A 21,198-nucleotide genomic window follows, 5' to 3' on the forward strand; every position below is an offset into this window, starting at 1 on the left:
TGCCCAGGCAAGCACCTGAAATGGCTGCATCCTAAGGCAAGGTCTTGGAGCTGACTCAGCTCCTACAGTGTGAAGCTGCCAAGCAGAAATTGCTAAAGTGCTTTAATTAAACCACAGACGGGAGTGGGAGAAAGCAGATGTTTCTCGGGAAGGAGAACATCTCGTGGCGGTTCCTCGCAGGACCTGACCGCAGCACATCAGAGAGTGGTGGTTCCTTCAGAGAGGAGCTCTTGCCCAAGTGCTGGCCCTTGGCACCTTCCTGCAAAGAAGGATAAATATGCAAAGGTGTTACCAAAAAAACGTACTGAGGAATGGGGTTGGGAGGCTGGTTACTGCCCTCTCACCATGGCGGCCCCTGTTCCTGTGGTGGCAAGAGCCCGGCCTGGCTGGTGGGGTGTTCCCACTGCCTCCAATCCCCTGCTCTCTGTCATGTGTTTTTTATATGCTTAATTTTTTTGGTGTTAAATTGATTTAAAGTGGGCATTAAAGAGGCACAAAGAGCAAACAAGTTCTCAGCAGAAATCCTCTGAGTCCCATTCAACCATTCCTGGCTGCAGGCAAAACGGACACCAGGAGATGCAAGGAGATTTTTGAAGCTAATTATGTACTGGTTTATAGACTTTCAGTTATTTCAGCCTGGCAGGTTTGATAAGGAAACCTGGAGCTTCAGTGAAAGCAATTAACACGACTTCTACGAGAGATTACTGAGTACTTGTGCCATTATTTACTCCAGACTACTAGAGAGGGGTTTATGTTCTCTGTAAATTATTTGTGTCAGGGTGGATGTGGTCACCAGGAGGATGGCGAGTAGAAGTAGGAACACTACACACACTTTCCCTTTGACAGTACAAGGACATGCACTTCTCCCCATCTTGTCCACTGTCTGGTACATCTTCCCTTGCTTTTATTCTGTGGTATTATAACAGTGATGATCCTCAGAGCCAGGTATTGGTATTAGCCCTGGCCTGGGAAAACCCCAGGAGGGGGACGAGAGCGCCCTGGGTTAATGCTATGCTGGTAGGCAAGGGGACAGACCACTGGGCAGATTTGTGCATCAAACCTAGCAGGCTGACAGGTGGGTGGAGGTGTCCACATTGATCAATATTGAAGCAGACAGTGGAATAAGTAGCAAAGGTTGCATTTCCCTCTGCTTGCAAGTAGGTTTCCTTTTCCAGTTAATACTGCTTCCTGCCAGGCATGAAATTGAACCGCTTTGTATGCAGGAATAGTTCAGTCCACCTCAAACCAATTCCTGTCCACTCTGAAAACAAAACATGAGAATACTAAAAATAATCAGTAACAGGGCAAGAAATAAATAATCCACTGCTTTGTCCGAAGAGAAATACTTTCTGACTTGGTCAGCAGCAAGTAGTTACCCTTGCTGGAACAGGCTAAGAGGTTAACACATCTGGAGTGCATAACTGTCTTGGGGAAAATGGTGGCCTGGGATACTTTTTGAAGTCCTTTCCAGGTATGATTTTAAGAATAATGCTATAGAAATTGTTTAGGAAGCCTCTCCTTTCAGCAGGGAATGATTTATAATTTGGCTTTTTTTGTGGAACTCCAGCACATTTGGACACTTCAGAAGTTTTTAAGGCTCATGTTGAATTGTTACAACTCCTGGAAGCATTGTGAAAGACAAACAATTTGAGGATGAATGGGAAACGTACATCCTAAAATGCTTTAGTCTAAACAAATACTTTAATCTGTGAGTACCAGTACAGCCAGAAAATTAAGTAGGAAGGAAAATTATACACACAAACTACTGTTCGGATTGACATTGGAAAAAACTGGTATATTTGAGAATGAGCAAACCCATCTGAAAAAAGCAGGTTATTCCTTTGAGAGAATACCTAAATTCTTTTGTAACGGGAAAAAGACACTTTAGGTCTTGGGGAAATTATTTTGGTTAATATGAACCACCAAAAACATCCCGAGGATGGGATGCAAGGAAAAAGAACAACTAGGGCCTCTCAGGATGCTTTTGAAATGTGATGCAAATCTGCAACAGTGAAACCGAGATTGCCACAGGCAGCACTGACCCTACAATCCATTTCAACACTTATACTTAAGGCTTTAATTCCAGAGTTTCTTGAAAATCGGGTGGACTGAATGGCAAAAGCCCCAGTCTTTTCTGCACTCCTCCCCTGTGTGACTGAATCTCAGCTGGGCTAATTCTTTGCAGCTGCCCAGACAGAAAGCCAGACCCTGCAGGTAGTGGGTTATGGGCTGAGCAGGAGAAGGAGTTCTGGCATCCTCACAAAAAGGACACCCTTGGGCAGGGGAAAGCCCAGAAAATATCGAAGTGCCCAATACTGCCCCCAGATGGGCTTTGTAAGAGTCAAGGGAAGCAGCATCTGGTGAGGCAGTAGAACATAGCAATGGGACTCTAAGAGCGAGGCCATGGGGAAGGGGAAGGGTTGTGGATTGACTCCGCTCTCTTCACCCAGGACACATAGTTTTATGTATCTTATATAGGAATAGAAAGTAGGGACCTTTGATGCATGTGCACAGTAAAATTAGTGTAGAGGTTAGAAACCTGTGCCATAGTCCTCCCACTCCACATCATCCCTTCATCCTCCCTCATGCTGAACTAAACCTTTATGCAGCTTGAGTTCTCCTCTCCATAAATTATATTTTGTTTGAAAATAGCTGGAACCCTACAGATTCATTGGCCTTATTATCATATTTCACTTCAAACAAATGCTCTCTGATGGAGTCAGACTTTGGCACAGCACCTTCCCTTTCCTTAACAGATTCTGTCTCATAGAATCCTGGAATCATGCAGTCATAGAATGGTTTGGGTTGGAAGGAACCTTTAAAGGCCATCTAGTCTGGCCCCCCCCCTCCCCCCCCCCCCCCCCCCGCCCTTCCCAGGGAGCAGGGACATCTTCAATTAGATCTGTTAGCACAGAGCCCCCATCTAACCTGATGTCAAATGTTTCCAGGGATATATCACTTTCCTGGGCAATCTGTTCCAGTGTTTCACCACCCTCATTGTAAAAAATTTCTTCCTTATATCTAGTCTGAATCTACCCTCTTTTAGTTTAAAACTATTTCCCCTTGTCCTATTGCTACAAGCCCTGCTAAAACATTTGTTCCCATCTTTCTTTTAAGCCCCCTTTAAGTACTGGAAAGCTGCAATAAGTTCTCCCCAGAACCTTCTGTTTCAGAAGGCTCTCTCAACCTGTCCTCATAGGAGAGGTGTTCCATCCCTCTGATCATCTTCATGGCCTCCTCTGGACTTGGTCCAACAGGTCCATGTCTTTCCTGTTCTGAGGACTCCAAAGCTGAACACAGTATTCCAGATGGGGTCTCACCAGGGCAGAATAGAGGGGGCAAATCACCCCCCTCGACCTGCTGGCCACACTTCTTTTGATTCAGCCCAGGATATCATTGGCTTTCTGGGCTGTGAGTGCACATTGCTGGTTCCTGTCCAGTTTTTCATCCACCAATACCCCCAAGTCCTTCTCTGCAGGGCTGCTCTCAATCCCTTCATCCCCAGCCTGTATTGATACTGGGGGTTGCCTTGACCCATGTGCAGGACCTTGCACTTAGCCTTGTTGAATCTCATGAAGTTCACTTCACATGGGTCCAGTTCTTGAGATTGTCCAGATCCCTCTGGATGCCATACCATCCCCCAGGTGTGTCAACCACACTGCTCAGCTTGTTGTTGTCTGAAAACTTGCAGAGGATGCTCTTGATCCCACTGTCTGTGTCATTGATGAAGATATTAAATAGTACTGGTCCCAGTACAGACCCCTGAGGGATACCACTTGTCACTGATCTCCATCTGGACATTAGCCATTGACTATTACTCTCTGGATGTGGTCATCCAACCAGTTTCTCATCCATTGAACAGTCCATGCATCAAATCCACATCTCTGCAATAGAGAAGGATGTTGAGGGGCACAGTGTTAAAGGTCTTACTGAAGTCCAGATAGATGACATCCATAGCTCTTCCCTTGTGCACTGATGTAGTCACTCCATCACAGAAGGACACTAGGTTAGTCAGGCACGACTTGCCCTCGGTGAAGCCATGCTGGCTGTCCCAAATCACCTTCCTGTCCTCCATGTGCCTTAGCACAGGATCTAGGAGGATCTGTTCCATGATCTTCCCAGGCACAGAGGTGAGGCTGACAGGTTGGTAGTTCCCAGGGTCCTCCTTTCTACCCTTTTTAAAAATGGGTGCAATACCTCCCTTCTTCCAGTCACCGGGGACTTCACCTGACTGCCATGACTTTTCAAATATCATGGAGAGTGGCTTGGCAGCTACCTAAGCTCATTCCCTCAGGACTCTGGGATGTTTCTCATCAGGTCCCATAGACTTAGGTATGTTCAGGTTCCTCAGGTTGTCATGAACCTGATCTTCTTTTACAGTGGGAGGGACTTTGCCCCCCTGGTCCCCTTATTGCAGTCTGTCTACTCACAAGGTGCGGGAAGCAAGGTTGCCAGTGAAGACTGAGACAAAAAAAAGTTGTTGACTACCTAAGCCTTTTCCTTGTCCATTGTTACCACTTAGCCAGTCTTATTCATTGCAAGGGGGGTACTCTTTCTTTGACCTTCCTTTTCTGGCTGACATACCTGTACAAACCCTTCTTATTGTTCTTTGCATTCCTTGCCAAGTTCAGCTCCAGCTGTGCCTTGGCCATCCTGACCCATCCCTACACAACTGGGCAGTGTCCCTATACTGTTCCCAGGATACCTGTCCCTGCTTCCACTACCTGTGCATTTCCTTCTTGCCCTGTAGTTTGACCAGCAGGTCTCAACTCAGCCATGCCAGTCTCTTGCCTTCTTTTCTTGATTTCTTACACCTGAGGATCAAGAGCTCTTGCACTCTATGGAAAACATCCTTAAAAATCTCCCAGCTTTGTTCTGCTTCCTTGTCCCTGAGGGTGGTTACCCAGGGGGTGCTATTGACTAACTCCTTGAACAGTGGAAGTTTGTTTTCCTAAAATTCAGGGTCCTGACTTTACTTTTCATCTGACCCATATCCCTCAGGACTGCAAACTCCACCAGTGCATGATCACTCCTGCCCAGGCTGCCTCCAATCTTGACATCATGGATGAGCTGACTTGTGTTGGTGACCAGCAGGTCCAGTGTCACATCCCCTCTGGTAGGGCTCTCTATTACCTGGCTTAAGAAGTCATCCTCAGTGCACTCCAGGAGTCTCCTGGATTGCCTACAGCTCGATGTGCTACTTTTCCAGCAGATGTTGGGGTGGTTGAAGTCCCCCAGCAGGATGAGAGCCTGCGAGCACAATGCCTCCTGCAGCTGGAGTAAGAAGGCTTTGTCAATAGGCTCCCCTTGATGTGGTGGCCTATATTAAACACCAGCCTCAAAGTGCCCTTTGTTACCTCAGTCTCTAATTCTTACCTGTAAACTTTCAATCTGCTCCTGGCTATTCTTCCTATGGAATAGACCCTATACTTCTGCACATTTGCTTGGGTGCCAGAGTTCACATGAAACCTAACCCAGTTGAAAACTTCTCATCCATCTCATTCCTGTCTGCACATCAAGAAATTATCTTTGTTCATCAGCACAATGCATATATTGAACCTAATTACTAAATTTTTTTTGAATGCCATCTTCAGGTTTGTTTCCCAAACGTGTGGAGGGCACCATCAATCAGATAGGATGAATTCAGATTGTTACATGCCACATAAAATGTCCAGAAAATCTGAACATGTACGTGAAATGTAGAGGATTTAGAAAAGATTGAACAAAAAATTACTATATACCTCAGCTGCTAAAGAGCTGCTGCTCTGCTGCCATTTACTGGGATTCAGCTGGGATAATGTCTCCCAGTCTTTTACTTAACTTTAATAGCAACAGGAGAGTGGAGTGACAGTAGGTTGGACTAGATGACCTTTAAAGGTCCCTTCCAACCCAAACCATTCTATGATTCTATGATTCAGAGGGGGATGCGCGTCAGCGCTGGCTGATACCCAAACCCAGCCCCAGAGCAGGCAAACACCCTGCATGGGTGGCCCGAGCTGTGCAGCAGGAAGGAGCTGTTGTTTCCTGCTTACGTTGTAGGCTGTTGTTCTGCTTAAAATGTGAGACTGAAAAGAGAGAGATTGGGAAAGCAAAGGTCTGGTTGGAAAGTTTCAAGTGCCTTCATGTTCTCATTGCTTATGAAGGAATAAGCTTGTCCTTGACAAGCAAGTGGTCTGGAGATTCAAGTTTGCACCATCAGGACTGCCTGTCACCGGACAAGGTATAAGTGTTATTTCTTAAATGAAAGCAAAAGCCTGTCCTCCTGCAGGGTTGGTCAGCAGTCCCTCCTGCCTCCCGCAGTGGGACTAAATCTGCCCATCAGTTGGGCAAGGCTGTGCTGGATTTGGGGAGGTCAAGTCTGCAGACTCTGGCCGAGGGCTGCAGGGAGAAAAGGAGCTCACTGAAAACTGGTCTGCCAAAATCTGTCTCTGATAAAACAGCCCAACCCATCCTGTAAAGACTTTTCCTGAAAAATCTTGTAACCACTGGGGAAATGACAGGAACTGAGGTCTCCCTTCCCTCCCAGGCGAGGCACTCTGCAGCTCTTTTTCCCTCCAGCACGCTTGACATGCCAGTGTCCCAGGGGAATGAGGGCCAGGGCTCAAGCTGCAGCACATCATGGGCAGGCTGAAGCGCGAGGGAGGAGGGATTGCAGCAACGCACTCCACGATGCACTCCTCTCCTCGTAGGAGTATGGAAATGTAGGGTCAAGTTCTCCTGTGGCAGCAGGAGAGGAGGAAGAGCTATTCCTCAGGCCTTAGTGACATTTCACTTATTTACACCAGCTGCAAATCTTATCTGGAGTATTGAGAGACTTTAGTGTGGCTTTCCTCATTTGCTTTTAAGAAGGCACGCAATTAAGAGAAGTGCTGTGTGCTGAAATGCCTGCTTTATGAGGGGGCATGGCTAAACAGGTTAAAAATATATAGGACTTTGGATTGTATTACTTCCTATGAAACAGTTTCCAGCTCTGCTGTCCCAGATCATGTATCTCCTTTCTTACCGGTGGATTAGATATAAAGAAACCACTCTCGCTGTTATCAGGAAGGTGAGACTGTTGTGTTTGATTTTTTACCTTGTGGTTTGTAACATGTCAGTTCTTGGTGAAACATAGTCTGAATCCAGCATTGGTTTGGTACCTTGGTAAACTGCTGAACATCACAAGAGGGTAATAAGGAATATGGTGTACATGCTCTACCTGCCCTTCATCCTGTCTTCCTTGGATGACCCTAAATATTATTTTGTGTGCCACATTCCTCTATTACATGCGTTTTCTTAAATGCTGTTTTTTTCTGGTGTGTGCTAATATACTCCTGTCCTAAGGCAGCTACAGAGGAGCAATGTGTCAGCAGGCTGCAGTGTGCCTCTATATGTACGCAGAGTGGTCATCAGTCTGCAGGTACAGTCCTGGGCTGGGGAAATGATGTTCTTGGGAGCTGTGTTCCTAACTCCCTTAGATTCACCTGAGAAAAATGACCAACTTTTAATTTGTGGAATTGTACAGACCAGTGACAGTAGGACACAAGCAGAAAACCTGAGAAAACAAAGTGTCCTCAGCAGAGATATTGCAAGATTTGGTGGCCAGTAGGTTCTCTCTTCCTCCAGAGTTCCTTCTGGATGTTGCTGCCACCACCTCCCACTTTGTCGGCTTCACAGATTGTCACCCCTTGTCCTGGAGGGTGGCAGCAGCCAGCAGGACGTTTGCTGTACCTTTGCACAGCTCTGAGATTCATAAAGCTGCTTCAGACTCCAGAGAAAGCATGTGAAGCCTGTTCAGCCTGTATGGAGAAGCTGACTTTGCCCCAAGGCAGGGAAGGGATGTAGAAATCACCAAGTGATCTGGCCAGCCATGGAAAGAGTCACAGAAAGAAAGAAGCAAGCAGGCTTTGCCCGGGTCTTTGGGCATTTGCAGTCGCTCTGAGGCTGTAAACCACTCGTTGCAGGAACTGTCATCTCCTATAAGGCACAGTGGGTGGTGAAGGCCACATAAAATACATATAAATCCCAGTCCAGTCCAGACTTTTAAACTGGTTTAAAGTGAAAACAGGCTTTTCTTGGGGAGTGGGCAGACATCAGCTCTGGGATGTTGTGTCTCCATCTGGGCCTCTGTTGGTGGGTCGTCCTTGCTGCCTCGACAGAGTGTGCTGCTTCCTCCCATCCCATGACACAGCTCCTGGTTTTGTCCATTTGGTGGCCAGCCAGGGAAGAGCAAGTGGCAGCAGACGGGTCAGAGAGCGGTGGCCTCTGGCAGGGCAGTGGCAGCTGGGGTGGGAATGGAACCCTCTGTCTGGCACTGCTCCCCACAGAGTGCCGCCTCATCTGCCCCATGGAGACGTGACCCCTTCTCAGCTATTCCTCGCGGCTGTGATGCCAGGGATGCCCTCAGATCTGTCAGGGCAGGCGCTGTGAGGACTCACTAATCCCTCCAGGAAAGTTCCTGCAGCTTATTTCAAATACCCAGTTTAAACTGGTTAATCTGAGTGGGTCGGTCTGTCTGGCGGGTCCGGCTGACACAGGCGCTGCCATGGGTGAAGGTCGGGTGTTGCTCCAGGGCAGTGACAAAGGGTGGCTGGTTCTGCTGCTCCCCAGCCAGACCTCTGCCTGCAGCCCTGAAAGCCTTTTGTCCAAATCCTGTGCAGTTCTGGGCTGTTTCCTGTGCAGTTTTTAGTGCTTTTTGTCCTTCCTTAGTTTAAAACAGTACTTCTTGTTTTTTCCCTGGTGAGACTAGTAAAAGCTAGGAGGATATTACTTTTAAATTTCCCTTTTACACCTTATTATTCACCGGGGTAACAAAGTAATTTATCCTAAAGAAGCAGATGGGGTGAAAATGTGACTGTCTGAATTCTGCAGCACAACCAACAGATGCTATTTTAACTGTGACCTGTGTTTTGTTGTAGCCTGGTTTATCTTGCTTGGGAAAAATTTCAGGAAATTGTGTAGAGCAAAAGGTTGCAGCTTGACTTTTCATTGTTTTCACTGCTCCTGCTCATATACAACACAGGAAAACAAGGGGAAAATATTGTTTTCACTGGGATTCACTCCCATGTTTCTTGTGAACCTGGAGTTCAGTGAAGCATTGATGAATGGAAACTGAGGGAAGGCATTGAGGGAGAGATGGTGCTCAGTGCAGTGTATGTTCTTCACACTTGGCCAAAGTTTGTTTGCTTCTCCTGACTCATTAGCATTTAAGTAATTTCACTATCATCTATATGTAAATAACTTTCCATGGCAAACAACTTCAACCTTGAATCTGCAATTCTTTCTTTGCTCGGGAAGATTCAGCTAAAACTGAGTTTATTTTTGTAGAAATCTAACTGAACTTGGAAATACTTTTTTTTCAGTCATATAATGTTAATTATCCTACATTCACATAACATATGTCAGCTGAAAGCCAGACCGCTTTGTGAACTGTTTGGAGTGTGCTGGTAAATTAACTCCAATTAGTCCCCTTCCTTCAGTTTAAGTTGCTTTTCCTGAGCTGTGACTCCTCTCCTCCACCCTAACTCCATCTGTGACTCTTCCCCTCCTTCCTAGCTTCTCTGCTGATGTTAATGTTCTCAGAGGAGTCACTGGATGACCCCTGGGCCAGGTCCTGCATGTATACTCAACCTAATTGCCAGTTTCTGATAAACACCTGACTTTTATATTTAAGTGGAAAAGTCCCCTCTGTGAGCCTGGTGATGGGCTTAGCAATCCCTGCAGTGAGGTGGAGGGAAGATCTAGGGGCAAGTCTTCCTTGAACAACAGCAGAAAGATTTGCTAAAGCCTATCTGTCAGGGCTGTCTGGGTTTTATGTGTGGTGATACACACAGTCTCCATACACATACCACTGTACTCAGAAATGCCTTGATTGAGGCCAAATGTTGCTTTACTGAAGATCTTGATTTGAAACTTGAAATGGAGGCAGTTTACCATGTACTAACAATGGATGACCCTCCTACTTACACATTTTTGTCATATTTCTCTATCTGAATAGCTTCAGCCTCCAAGTGTTTGGAAGGCTTTGTTGTCAGATTAAAAGCCTCTGTAGTCAAAGTCATCTCTCTTCCCTCTTACAGGTAGCATTAACAGCTGACTCATCTGCATCTGACTCACCTGATGCAATAGTGCATTGTTTCCAGAACAGTCCTGAGTGTAGAGTCGGGTGAAGGTAGGAAATTTGGTAAGTTTCAGGCAAAAGTATGGATGCAAGTGATGTTGTCCTAAGTGGAACTGCCCTTCCCATAGGTAAATGAGTGCTCCTGCTGTCTCAAGGGAGCATTAGGCACATCCATGTAAGTGGCCAGAGTTGTCCAGTGCGGTCTGTGCATATTAGGTAATCTTAGTTGTCACACTTCACAGCACGTGTCCTTCAAGTCTGATATGCCTGGAGTGCTTTTGACCTCCTGTGCAAGTGCTGCTGGGTGGGTTGTTCAGACTATGCACAGTGTCATCATGGGACACTGGAATTATTCTGCACACACAGTCATGGTGTATGTTTCTTTAACAAAATAAATCAATCTAATGTGGGCTTTCCTTTCAGTCCCCACATTGGTGCTCACCAATGTAATTTTGGCATGGATAATCATGTGGCCATAGAGTGAGTTTAACCAGCTCAGTGGTGCAGCTGACTGCAGATACACAAGCAGTAGTAATGACCCAGGAAAGGTGACAGGAGCAGGCAGGGGAGGGTAAGACCGCTCCTCTTGACAGTAGCACATGCTTAGATTGACATAAGACAACCATGACACTCTCAGTGATTTGTCTGGGATTTCAGCATGTTGGACAGCCCAGGCGAAATTATGGCTGGGGCTTGTGCTTTGATGAAGCTGATGAAGACCTAAGACCAATGAACAAACTCCTCTGCTTGTGCCTGGTAAAGAGAGCGTAACAGGGATACTGGGACAACTGGTAGTTCTGATGGAGCTGGCCTTTCCACAGGTTAGACTAACAGCTGCATACCACAAGAAAGAACCAGGACCACCAAGACCATGTGGCTTGGCATACGTGGAGACAGAAAGTGCATCTTGTTTGAGTAATGTATCTGCTTATCTTCTCCTAGTTAAAATTACTGAGCAGTCCCCAGAAAAGGATCATACTGATCTTTCACAGCTGCAGCATACCAAGTAAATATTTTTTTCCTCAAGCCCTGTTGATTCTTTGTCCCTTCCTTCTGTGATGACACCCAAATATTTACAAAACTGCAGCAGGGCCTTCACTTGACATTGACTGGCGTTGGGGGCTTGGAAGTATCACTGAGCTTCTCATCCAGCTACCTCAGTCTGCAAACAATTAATCTTGGTCTAGACTGTACAGGGGCTCTGGACTACTCTGTCTTCATAAATACTTCTCCCTTGACCTTTTGGAATGATCATTCAGTCTGTAAAGTTTCCCTTTGCTTCCTGTTGTATTCAATAAATTCCTCTGCTTAAAAAGCCTCTTGCTGATACTAACCATCTGGCATCTGGGGAAGAGAAGACAAAGACAACAAGTTGAGTGCTGGACTGTGGGTTAAAAACCTCATCTGCAAAATCCTAATGTAGAAAGATGCTGAAGAAGAAGGGAACAGGAGTGAGAACTGGGAAAATTTCTGCTTCAGGTTGTTGTTTCCTGCCATCAGGCAGCTTGGACCGGGAGCTTGTTTTCACTGCTGCGTGCTACTTCATTTTCTGGCCTGGGACGACATCTGGCTGGCATGTTCTTTTCCACAGCCCGGGAAGAGGGCTCTTTTTAGCTGATTACTGCAGTACTTGGCATTAAAATATAGTGAATCAGACTACAAAGTAGCATGAGATTGGCTAAAAAATAATGAGGTTTAAGTACAGTTGAGCTTTGAGTTCTTTTTGTTTGCCTTCTGACTTAGAAAACTTTAGAATACATGATGTGCATATTTTCCTGCTTTTCATCATGACTGCGAGTACTCAGAAGTCACCTTAAAAATTAAAAAAACCCCAACAACAGAAACAACAAATGCAACAAAACAAACATAATATATCCTTTTTTTTTTACTGAGAGGTCCAGAATAAGTTATTTGGGCTTTCAGAATACCACCAGTTATCAGAAACTCTCTCTCTCTCTCAAAAAAAAAAAAAAAAAAAGGATAATTGACAATATTCTTGCTAAGAAAGTAGAAGGGAGATAGTGAGACAAGAAAATCAGAGAAACAGGAAAGAGGACTTATTACCTTCAAGAGATTGCTTAAGTCTAGGAAAAAACAGGGATTGTGACGGTCTAACAATTGTTTTGAGATTTTGAGTACTTTCCCTGCATCTGGAAAGATTTTCTCCACCAGCAGAGAAGAGGTCCTAGATGAACAGAATTCATGTTCTGGAAACAGATGCCACTGACAGTTACACTGATCTTCTACACCACCAAACCAGTGTGTGTGTTCCTACATCCACCGAGTTGCATCAAAGCACAAGGAACTTGTGTTTGGCTTCTTTCACATCCTTCTGGACTTCAAAACAGCATCTTTGCATAACAATGTGTTTCAGTTTTTATTGATAACCTGTTGCAAATCTTCCAGCCTACCTGTGCAAAACAGAATAGTTTTCACAAACCCTGGTATTTTTACACAACATGAAACTGAGGTACTGTATGCTGGCAGAGTTGTTTAATTTATTGCCTAGGCTGCAGTCATGGGTCTGGCAGCCACATGTCAATTCACCCTGACTTCCTGGCTGGCGAATTCTGGAGAAATTCACACCTACGAGTGTGCAGGCTACAGACCAATAATTCCTCTTTTGGTCTATATACATTTATTACTTCTCAACACAGTAATAAAGCTTTCTGGTTTTAGCTCTTACAGGTAGGATGGGCAAGTTTAGGTGAAATATGTCCCTTACAACTACATCAAGAATATAATTCGGTACCAATGACAAATTAGCACTATAAATATATTAAAATTTGACCTCTGTGCACATGCCTTAGAGTTAAAAATGTAAGAAGATTGGAATGGTTCCCTTGAGAGTGGAGACACACATATAGCAGCTGCTCTGATGTCACGTATCAGCATCTCCCGGTTGATACTTACTTAATTATTGACACATTTATGAGGCTGATTAAGCATTGCAGCAGGTTGCCCAGAAACACCATGTACTCTTCACCACTGATGTTTATAAGACCAGACTGGATAGAGCCCTGATTCCAAGGAGCAGGAGATTGGACTAGAAGCCTCCGAAGGCACCTCCAATATGAGTGTTCCTGTGCTGCTCTGACTCCAGGCCTCTCAGGCATGGATCTCGGGTTTTGAGATTTTCCCCTGCATTTTCCAGTCTGCGTAAGTTTAGCCCAGCCACTTCATCCCTCCATAATTCTTATAAAAACGAAAAAACTCATGCCACTGAAAAGCAGTAAAATGTGTTGTATTTGTGAGTTTTTCATGGGTGCTTGTAAAGGTAGAGGAAGCAGCAAAACAGGAAGAAATATATTTTATTATTTTTGTATTTAATTTTTAAAAAATTATTATTATTTATTTTATAACTCATTTTGGAGGCCTGTTGTCTAAGGCCTCTGAGAAGACTATCAGGTGCGTTAGTATAAAATGCATGGTACGTATGTGTGTGGTGATACTCTCCTTATTTTGGGAGCTTCTCTGCTAGAAACCCTGTCCAAACTCCAGTGTTGACTTTGGACTTTTTCCAGTTCACTTTTCTGGGCTTTGCCACATCCCCGACCTTTTCCTTCCTCAGGTTGTACTGAGTAGGATGGCTCTGCCAACAGTTGCTGTTCTCCAGACACTCCCTTGGAGTTACCAGGGAATGGTAGGGGCCTGGGGACATCAGTCTGGGATTGTGGGAGGCTGCACAGCCACACCAGGGAGGAAGGGCTCATTGCTACTGGTATGCTTGCCACAGTCTGGTGGTCTTGCTGCACCCTCAGAGCATTAATGTATTAATGGCTTCTAGAGTCCCTGCTTTCTTCCTCTGGGATTAGGGCCTTTAGCCACTCCCAGACTTCAGCCTGGTAATCCGTAATGTAATCAGATTTTAGTATGATCAGAGCAAATGCTATCTAGGATGGCCTGAATCTGGTGTCCTGTTCCTTTAGGGACCATAAATTTTCCATGTTCTGTCACCTTTAAAGATGCTCACACACAAGTCTCCTATTGCATGACCATAGATCATCAGTACTAATGTTGAGTATCATCTCAGACTCATTATTTCAGTAGCCTCTAACCTCTGGAGGAATGCGGACCAGTTAACTATCTTCTGGTGTAGTGGTTTGACTTAAGATACCAAAGTATTCCATTCTTTTTGATGCCTGCTACTTCTGCTCTTCTGTCACTCCATTTCATGCTCTCAGAGCCTTGGTGACAGGCCTCCTGCCCAGTTTATGATGGAGCTGCGAGTGGGCCTGAAAGGCTATGGGATTTAGGAAGGATTCTCTAGCATGGCAATAGGAGACTCTATTCTTCAGGTCTCCCATTTGGCTCTCCTCGTCCTGATTCCTCTTTTCTGCTCTGTCTCTATAATTCATATTGCCCTGTGGGTGGGCTCAACTCCTGAGCTTTTTCTGTAGCTTTGGTGTCCTGTCTGTTTCTTGGAGGTGGTCTTCATCCTGCTGAGCCACCATGTTTCTTGAGGTATAGGGCCCCATGAACAAATTATTCTGCTCTGCCAGATTTAGATTTTTCAGATATGATTGACAGATTATTTGTTTCTTCTTAGCTAACCATCATAAAAACATTCTCCAGCCTTTTCAAGTGATGGAGAATCCTCTTACCAGTTATTTCATGTTATGCTGTATGATCAATATAGACCATCCTTTTTCCCCAAACCATCTTTAAGCATCATGTTTTCTGGGTAAGGGATTCAATGGATTAGATAACATCTGAGTAGGAAAAAACTGAGATAAGGGAAGGATAGGGAATAAAACTGGGAATTAGCAACATTTGGGAAAGGGGGTATAGGAATGCATTGAATCCCAAAAGGCATGTCTCTAGAACAATGATTTTCAGTCTGAGGATGCACAGATGGCTATTAGGAGATATATATATATATATATATGAAAGATCACTTGTTCTTATATTCTGTAGGGTCATGTGTGTATATGAAATCTAGAAAGGGATCTGGAAAATTTTTAGGGATCCACAAACTGGAAGAAGTAGAAGGCTGCTAAATATTCTTCATAATGTGATTAGAATGAACAGAGAGAAGCCACATATACCATCACTGAGAGACTGAAGTCATATGCCAAGAGGGAAGACAATGTCATCATCACCCCCTTGTTCCTTGAGAGGGTAAACAGAGGATTAGTGTCTGTGCCATGAGGGAAATGCAGAAATCTGTCCCTGGGGAGCACTGGACTGCATAGCTCTGGAAAATGCTTTTAAAAAGTTATGCAAAGTTCTCATCCACATTTAGAAAGGAAGCTTATTCTCTTCAGACTTCAGAAATTAAAAAAAAAAGGTAGAAGTTCTCAAACTTGATAGCTGTCCAATGAGAGTTAATACACTGACAGTTTCGCCTCTTTGGATTTTACCCTGTTTCTGGGAGGCACAGGAGGTTATGTGTGCACTGGTTCTGTTAACTTGATCTCCAAGTACAGCCTCAAAGTTGCTGTTAAGGCACTCCCATTAACCGAGTGCTGTTATGACATTCCTGTTAACCAAGTTCCCTTAAGAAACTCCCATTAACCGAGTGCCATTAGGACACTCCTGTTAACCAAGTGCCATTAAGACACACCTGTTAACCAATTGCTGCTAAGGCATTCCTGTTAACCAAGTATTGTTAAGACAGTCCCATTAACTGAGTGTCATTAGGACACTCCCACTAACTGGAGTGCCATTAGGAAATTACTGGTAACCAAGTACTATTAGGACATTCCTGGTAACCACGTGCTGTCAGGACTCTCCCCATGACTGAGTGACGTCAGGAGATTCCCAGTAGCCACGTGCCAATGGGAATCTCCTGGTAACTGTGTGCCGTCAGGACTCTCCTGGTAACCGTGTGCCCTCAGACTCTCCTGGTAACCGAGTGCCATTGGGACTCTCCAGGCAACTGTGTTCCCTCGGGACATCCCGGCAGTCGTGTTCTGTCGGGACATTTCTGGCAACTGAGTGCCATCAGGACTCTCCTGGCAACCGCGTGCCCTCGGGACTCTCCCAGCAACGACTCTCCCAGCAACTATGTGCCCTCAGGACTCTCCCAGCAACCGAGTGCCATTGGGACTCTCCAGATAACCACGTGTCCTCAGGACATTCCCAGCCACCGAGTGCCCTTGAGAGTCTCCCGGGAACGTGTGCCATCAGGACTCTCCCCGCAACCACGTGCCCTTGGGACATTCCTGGCAACCGAGTCCTGTTGGGGCTCTCTTGGTAAAGGTCTGCCCTCGGGACTCTCCTGGCAACTGCGTGCCCTTAGGACCCTTGTGGTAACTGTGTGCCCTCAGGATATTCCCGGCAACCGAGTGCCTTTGGGACTCTCGCGGTAAATGCGTGCCCTTGGGGCTCTCTTGGCCACTCGGTTGCCAGGAGACTCTGAAGGCACACTGTTACTGGGAGAGAACTGATGGCATTCAGTTGCTGGGAATGTCCCGAGGGCATGCGGTTGCTGGGAGAATCCTGAGGGCACACGCCAGAATGTCCTAAGGGCACGCGGTTGCCTGGAGAGTCCTGAGGGCAGTTGGTGGCTGGGAGAGTCCCAAGGGCACTTGGTGGCTGGGAGAGTCCCAAGGGCACGCGTTTACTGAGAGAGTCCCGATGGCACTTGGTTACCAGGAATGTCCCAAGGGCACTCAGTTGCCGGGAATAACCCAAGGGCATGTGGTTGCTGAGAATGTCCAGACAGTATGGGTAGTGGGAGAGTCATGATGGCACTCGGTTGCTGGGAATGTCCCGAGGGCACACATTTACAGGGAGAGTCCTGAAGGCATGCAGTTGCCAGGAATTTCGTGAGGGCATGTGGTTACCAGGAGAGTCCCGATGGCACTTGGTTGTGGGAATGACCCAATGGCACGTGGTTACTGTGGAGAGTCCCAATCGCACTTGATTGCCGGGAGACTCCTGACGGCACGTGGTTACCAGGAGAGTCCCAACAGCACTCGGTTGCCTGTAATGTCCCGATGGCACTCAGTTGCTGGGAGAGTCCCAGAAGCACTCAGTTGCCGGGGAAGACCCTATGGCACCCCGCCGGGACTCTCCCAACAACTGTGTTCCCTCGGGACATTCCTGGCAACTGTGTGCACTCAGAACTATCCTAGCACCCGTGTGCCCTCGGGATAACCCGGTAACCACGTGCCATAGGGTCTCTCCCAGCAACTGAGTGCCCTCAGGACATTCGTCGTAACCGTGTGCCCTCAGGACTCTCTGGCAACCAAGTGCCCTCAAGACTCTCCCAGCAATAGCATAACTGCGTGCCCTCGGGACATTCCTGGCAACTGCATGCGGTTGGGACTCTCCCGGCAACTGTGTGCCCTCGGGACTGTTTTGCTGATTTATGTCGGAGTTTAATTGGTATCCTTAATCAGCAAAACAGTCCCTTAAACTCAGACATAAATACCAATTAAACTCAGACACCAGAGTGAAAAGAGAAGGCGTATTTTACTAGAAATAAATAGATAGGAAAAACTCTGCCCTGTATTTTCTGATTTGAGTTATCAGGGTAATGCATCAAATCATTACTACATGAGAGAGAGAATAGATTAAGAAAGATCCATCACCACTTGCATATGTTACCATCATCCAGACCCGCAGTGGCTGGGGAGCCCCTGTTACAGCGAGGGTTTGGAGAGCCTGTCCCGGCAAGGGGGAAATCCTACGCGGTGCGTCCACCCATAGGTGAGGCTGGCAAAGTCGCTGTGAGCGGGTCCAGCCTTATATACCAGAGATCGACAGGCCAGAATAGCTGGCACCTTTGTTTTAAGTGGAAATATCTGGTTTCAATCTCACATTAGATTCCCCCAGAGCCTGGCCACAGCTCAAGGGAGAAGCTAAGGGAGTTGTTATCTAATCCTCACATCAGGCCTCAGTGACAGACAGCTGTCTCCATGACTCTGTTAGTATGTAATCATTAATGAAATAGGAAGGAAGAGATACATTTAAGATAGCTACATCTTCCATGCATATTGGATAAAATAACAGAGTCTGTTGTTCAGACTTCAATACACATCAGAATAAGTGGTTTGTTATAACGGTTACTAGTTACAAAATACACAGGATTCATCTATAGGTCAACTCTGGCTTGGACCACTTGTCCAAGCCGTAGCACTTCAGGGACATCCTGGTAACCGCGTGCCCCTGGGCATCTTCCTGGCAACCATATGCCCTCAGGACATTCCCAGCAACTGCATGCAATCAGCACTCTCCCAGCAACATTGCATGCCCTTGGGACTCTCCCGGTAACTATGTGCCCTTAGGAAATTCCCAGCAACCGAGTGCCATAACTGCATGCCCTCAGACCATTCCTGAGAACCACGGGCCATCAGGACGCTCCTGGCAACTGCATGGCCTCGGGACATACTGGCAACCGCATGCCGTAAGGACATTCCTGGCAACTGAGTGCCTTCAGGACTGTCCCGGTAACCGCGTGCCCCCAGGACATTCCTGGCAACCATGTGCCCTCGGGACTCTCCTGGCAACTGCATGCCCTCACAACTATCCCAACAACAGCATGCCTTCGGGACATTCCTGGTAACCACATGCCCTTGGGACTCTCCTGCACCGAGTGCCCTCGGGACAACTCAGTAACCACATGCTGTAGGGTCTTGCCCGGCAACTGAGTGCCCTCAGGACTCTCCCAGCAACCAAGTGCTGGGACTCTCCTGGTAACAGAGTGCCATTGTGACTCTCCTGGCAACCGCGTTCCCTTGGGACTCTTTTGGCAACCGAGTGTCTTAAGTATATACCCGACAACCAAGCGCCATCAGGAATCTCTTGGTAAACACATGCCCTTGGGTCTCTCCCAGCCACCAAGTGCCATCAGGACATTCCCAGCAAATGCGTACCCTCGTGACATCCCAGCACCTGAGTTCCGCTGGGATGTTCCCAGTAACCACGTGCCATCATGACCCTCCCAGCACACATGTGCCCTCAGGACAACCTGGTAACCACATGCCATAGGGTTTCTCCCAGCAACTGCGTGCCGTCGGGACTCTCCCACTAATCAAGTGCTGTCGGGATATTCCCTGCAGCTGAGTGCCATTGGGACTCTACCGGTAATGGAGTGCCATTGAGACTCCTGGCAACCACGTTCCTTCAGGACTCTCCTGGCAACCAAGCGCCGTAAGTATATACCTGACAACCAAGCGCCGTCAGGAGTCTCTTGGTAAATGAGTGCCTTTGGGACTCTCCCAGCAGCCGAGTGGCATCGGGACATTCCTGGCAAATGCATGCCCTTGGGACATCTCGGCAATGGAGTGCTGGTGGGATGTTCCCAGTAACCACGTGCCATCATGACTCTTCTGGCAACTGCATAGTGTCTGGACATTCCCGGCAACCACATGCCCTTGGGACTCTCCCAGTAACCATGTGCCGTTGGTTCATTCCTGCAACTGAGTACTGACGGGACTCTCAAATAACCAAGTGCCATCATGACTTTCCTGGCAACCGTGTGCCCTTGGGACATTACAGGTAACCGAGTGCCATCGGGACATTCCCAGCAACCATGTGCCCTGGGGACTTTCCCAGCAAATGCGTGCCCTTAGGATTCTCGTGGCAACTATGTGTCCTCGGGACTCTCCTGGATTGTCATGGCAACCATGTGTCCTCGGGAGTCTCCTGGCAACCGAGTGCCTTCGGGACTCTCCAGATAACCATGTGTCCTCGGGACATTCCCAGCCACCAAGTGCCCTCGAGACTCTCCTGGCAAATGTGTGCCATCAGGACTCTCCCGGTAACCGCATGCCCATGGGACATTCTGGCAACCGAGTGCCATCGGGACTTTCTTGGTAAACATCTGCCCTTGGGAGTCTCCCAGCAACTGCATGCCCTCAGGACATTCCTGGCAACCACCTGCCCTCAGGAATCTCCCAAGTTACTGCGTGCCCTTGGGACATCCCGGCAACTGAGTGCCGTTGGGATATCCCCAGAAACCGACTGCTCTTGGGACTCTCCTGGCAACCGAGTGCTGTTGGACTCTCCTGGTAACTGCGTGCCCTTGGTACATTCCCGGCAACCATGTGCCCTCAGGATTCTCTCGGCCACTCGGTTGCCAGGAGAGTCTGAGGGCATGTGGTTACTGGGAGAGAACTGATGGCATGCGGTTGCTGGGAATGTCCAGGAGGAGAGTCCTGAGGGCACGCGTTTACTGAGGGGACATTCCTGGTAACCTACTGCCATCAGGGCTCTGTGGGCACGCGGTTACTGGGAGAGTCCCGAAGGCACGCAGTTGCTGGTAATCTCCAGACAGCATGCAGTTGCCAGGAATATCCTGAGGGCACATGGTTGCTGGGAAAGTCTGATGGCACATGGTTGTCAGGAATGGGCCGAGGGCACATGGTTATTGGGAGACTCTTGATGGCACTCGTCCCAAGGGCATATGGTTGCTGGGAGAGTCCTCAGGGCACGCAGTTGCCGGGATGTCCTAAGGGCACACGGTTGCCAGGAGAGTCCTGAGGGCACGTGGTTGCTGGGATGTCTTAAGGGAATGCGGTTGCCAAGAGAGTCCCAAGGGCATGCGGTTAGTGGAGAGTCCTGACTGCACTTGGTTGCCAGGTTGTCCTGAGGGCACACGGGTGCCGTGAGCATCATGAGGCCATGCATTTACTGAGAGAGTCCTGATGGCACTCAGTTACGAGGAATGCCCCGAGGGCACTTGGTTGCTGGGAATAACCCAAGGGCACATGGTTGCCTGGAATGTCCTGAGGGCTCGTGGTTGCTGGGAGAGTCCAATGGCACGTGGTTGTCAGAGATGGGCTGAGGGCACATGGTTACTGGGAGACTGTCTTGGCCCATTCCCAAGGGCACATAGTTGACGGGAAAGCCCCGTGGGCATGAGGTTGCTGGGAGAATCCCGAGGGCATGCAGTTGCCGTGATGTCCTAAGGGCATGCAGTTGCCAGGAGAGTCCTGAGGTCATACGGAATGTCCTGACGGCACATGGTTGCTGGAATGTCCCAAGGACATGCGGTTGCCTGGTGAATCTGACGTGACTCGGTTGCTGGGAGAATCCTAATGGCCTGTGGTTCTTGGGAATGGCCTGAGGGCACGCGGATACCGGGAGACTCCCAACTCAGTTGCCAGGAGATTTCTGAAGACACGCGGTTATCAGGAGGGTCCCGA

At 47.5% G+C, this 21,198-nt stretch overlaps 1 long non-coding RNA gene across 1 annotated transcript in view; it reads left to right on the forward strand.

Annotated features, from left to right (window-relative positions):
• LOC141959385 (uncharacterized) overlaps positions 1–21,198 on the forward strand; it is a 78,355-nt gene that overhangs the window by 39,730 nt on the left and 17,427 nt on the right. The window contains exon 4 of the long non-coding RNA XR_012633437.1: positions 10,059–10,162. This is a non-coding gene — a long non-coding RNA (uncharacterized LOC141959385). The remainder of the gene's footprint in view (positions 1–10,058; positions 10,163–21,198) is intronic.

This window comes from Athene noctua, chromosome 3, assembly GCF_965140245.1.
Source record: "Athene noctua chromosome 3, bAthNoc1.hap1.1, whole genome shotgun sequence".
NCBI lineage: Eukaryota > Metazoa > Chordata > Aves > Strigiformes > Strigidae > Athene > Athene noctua.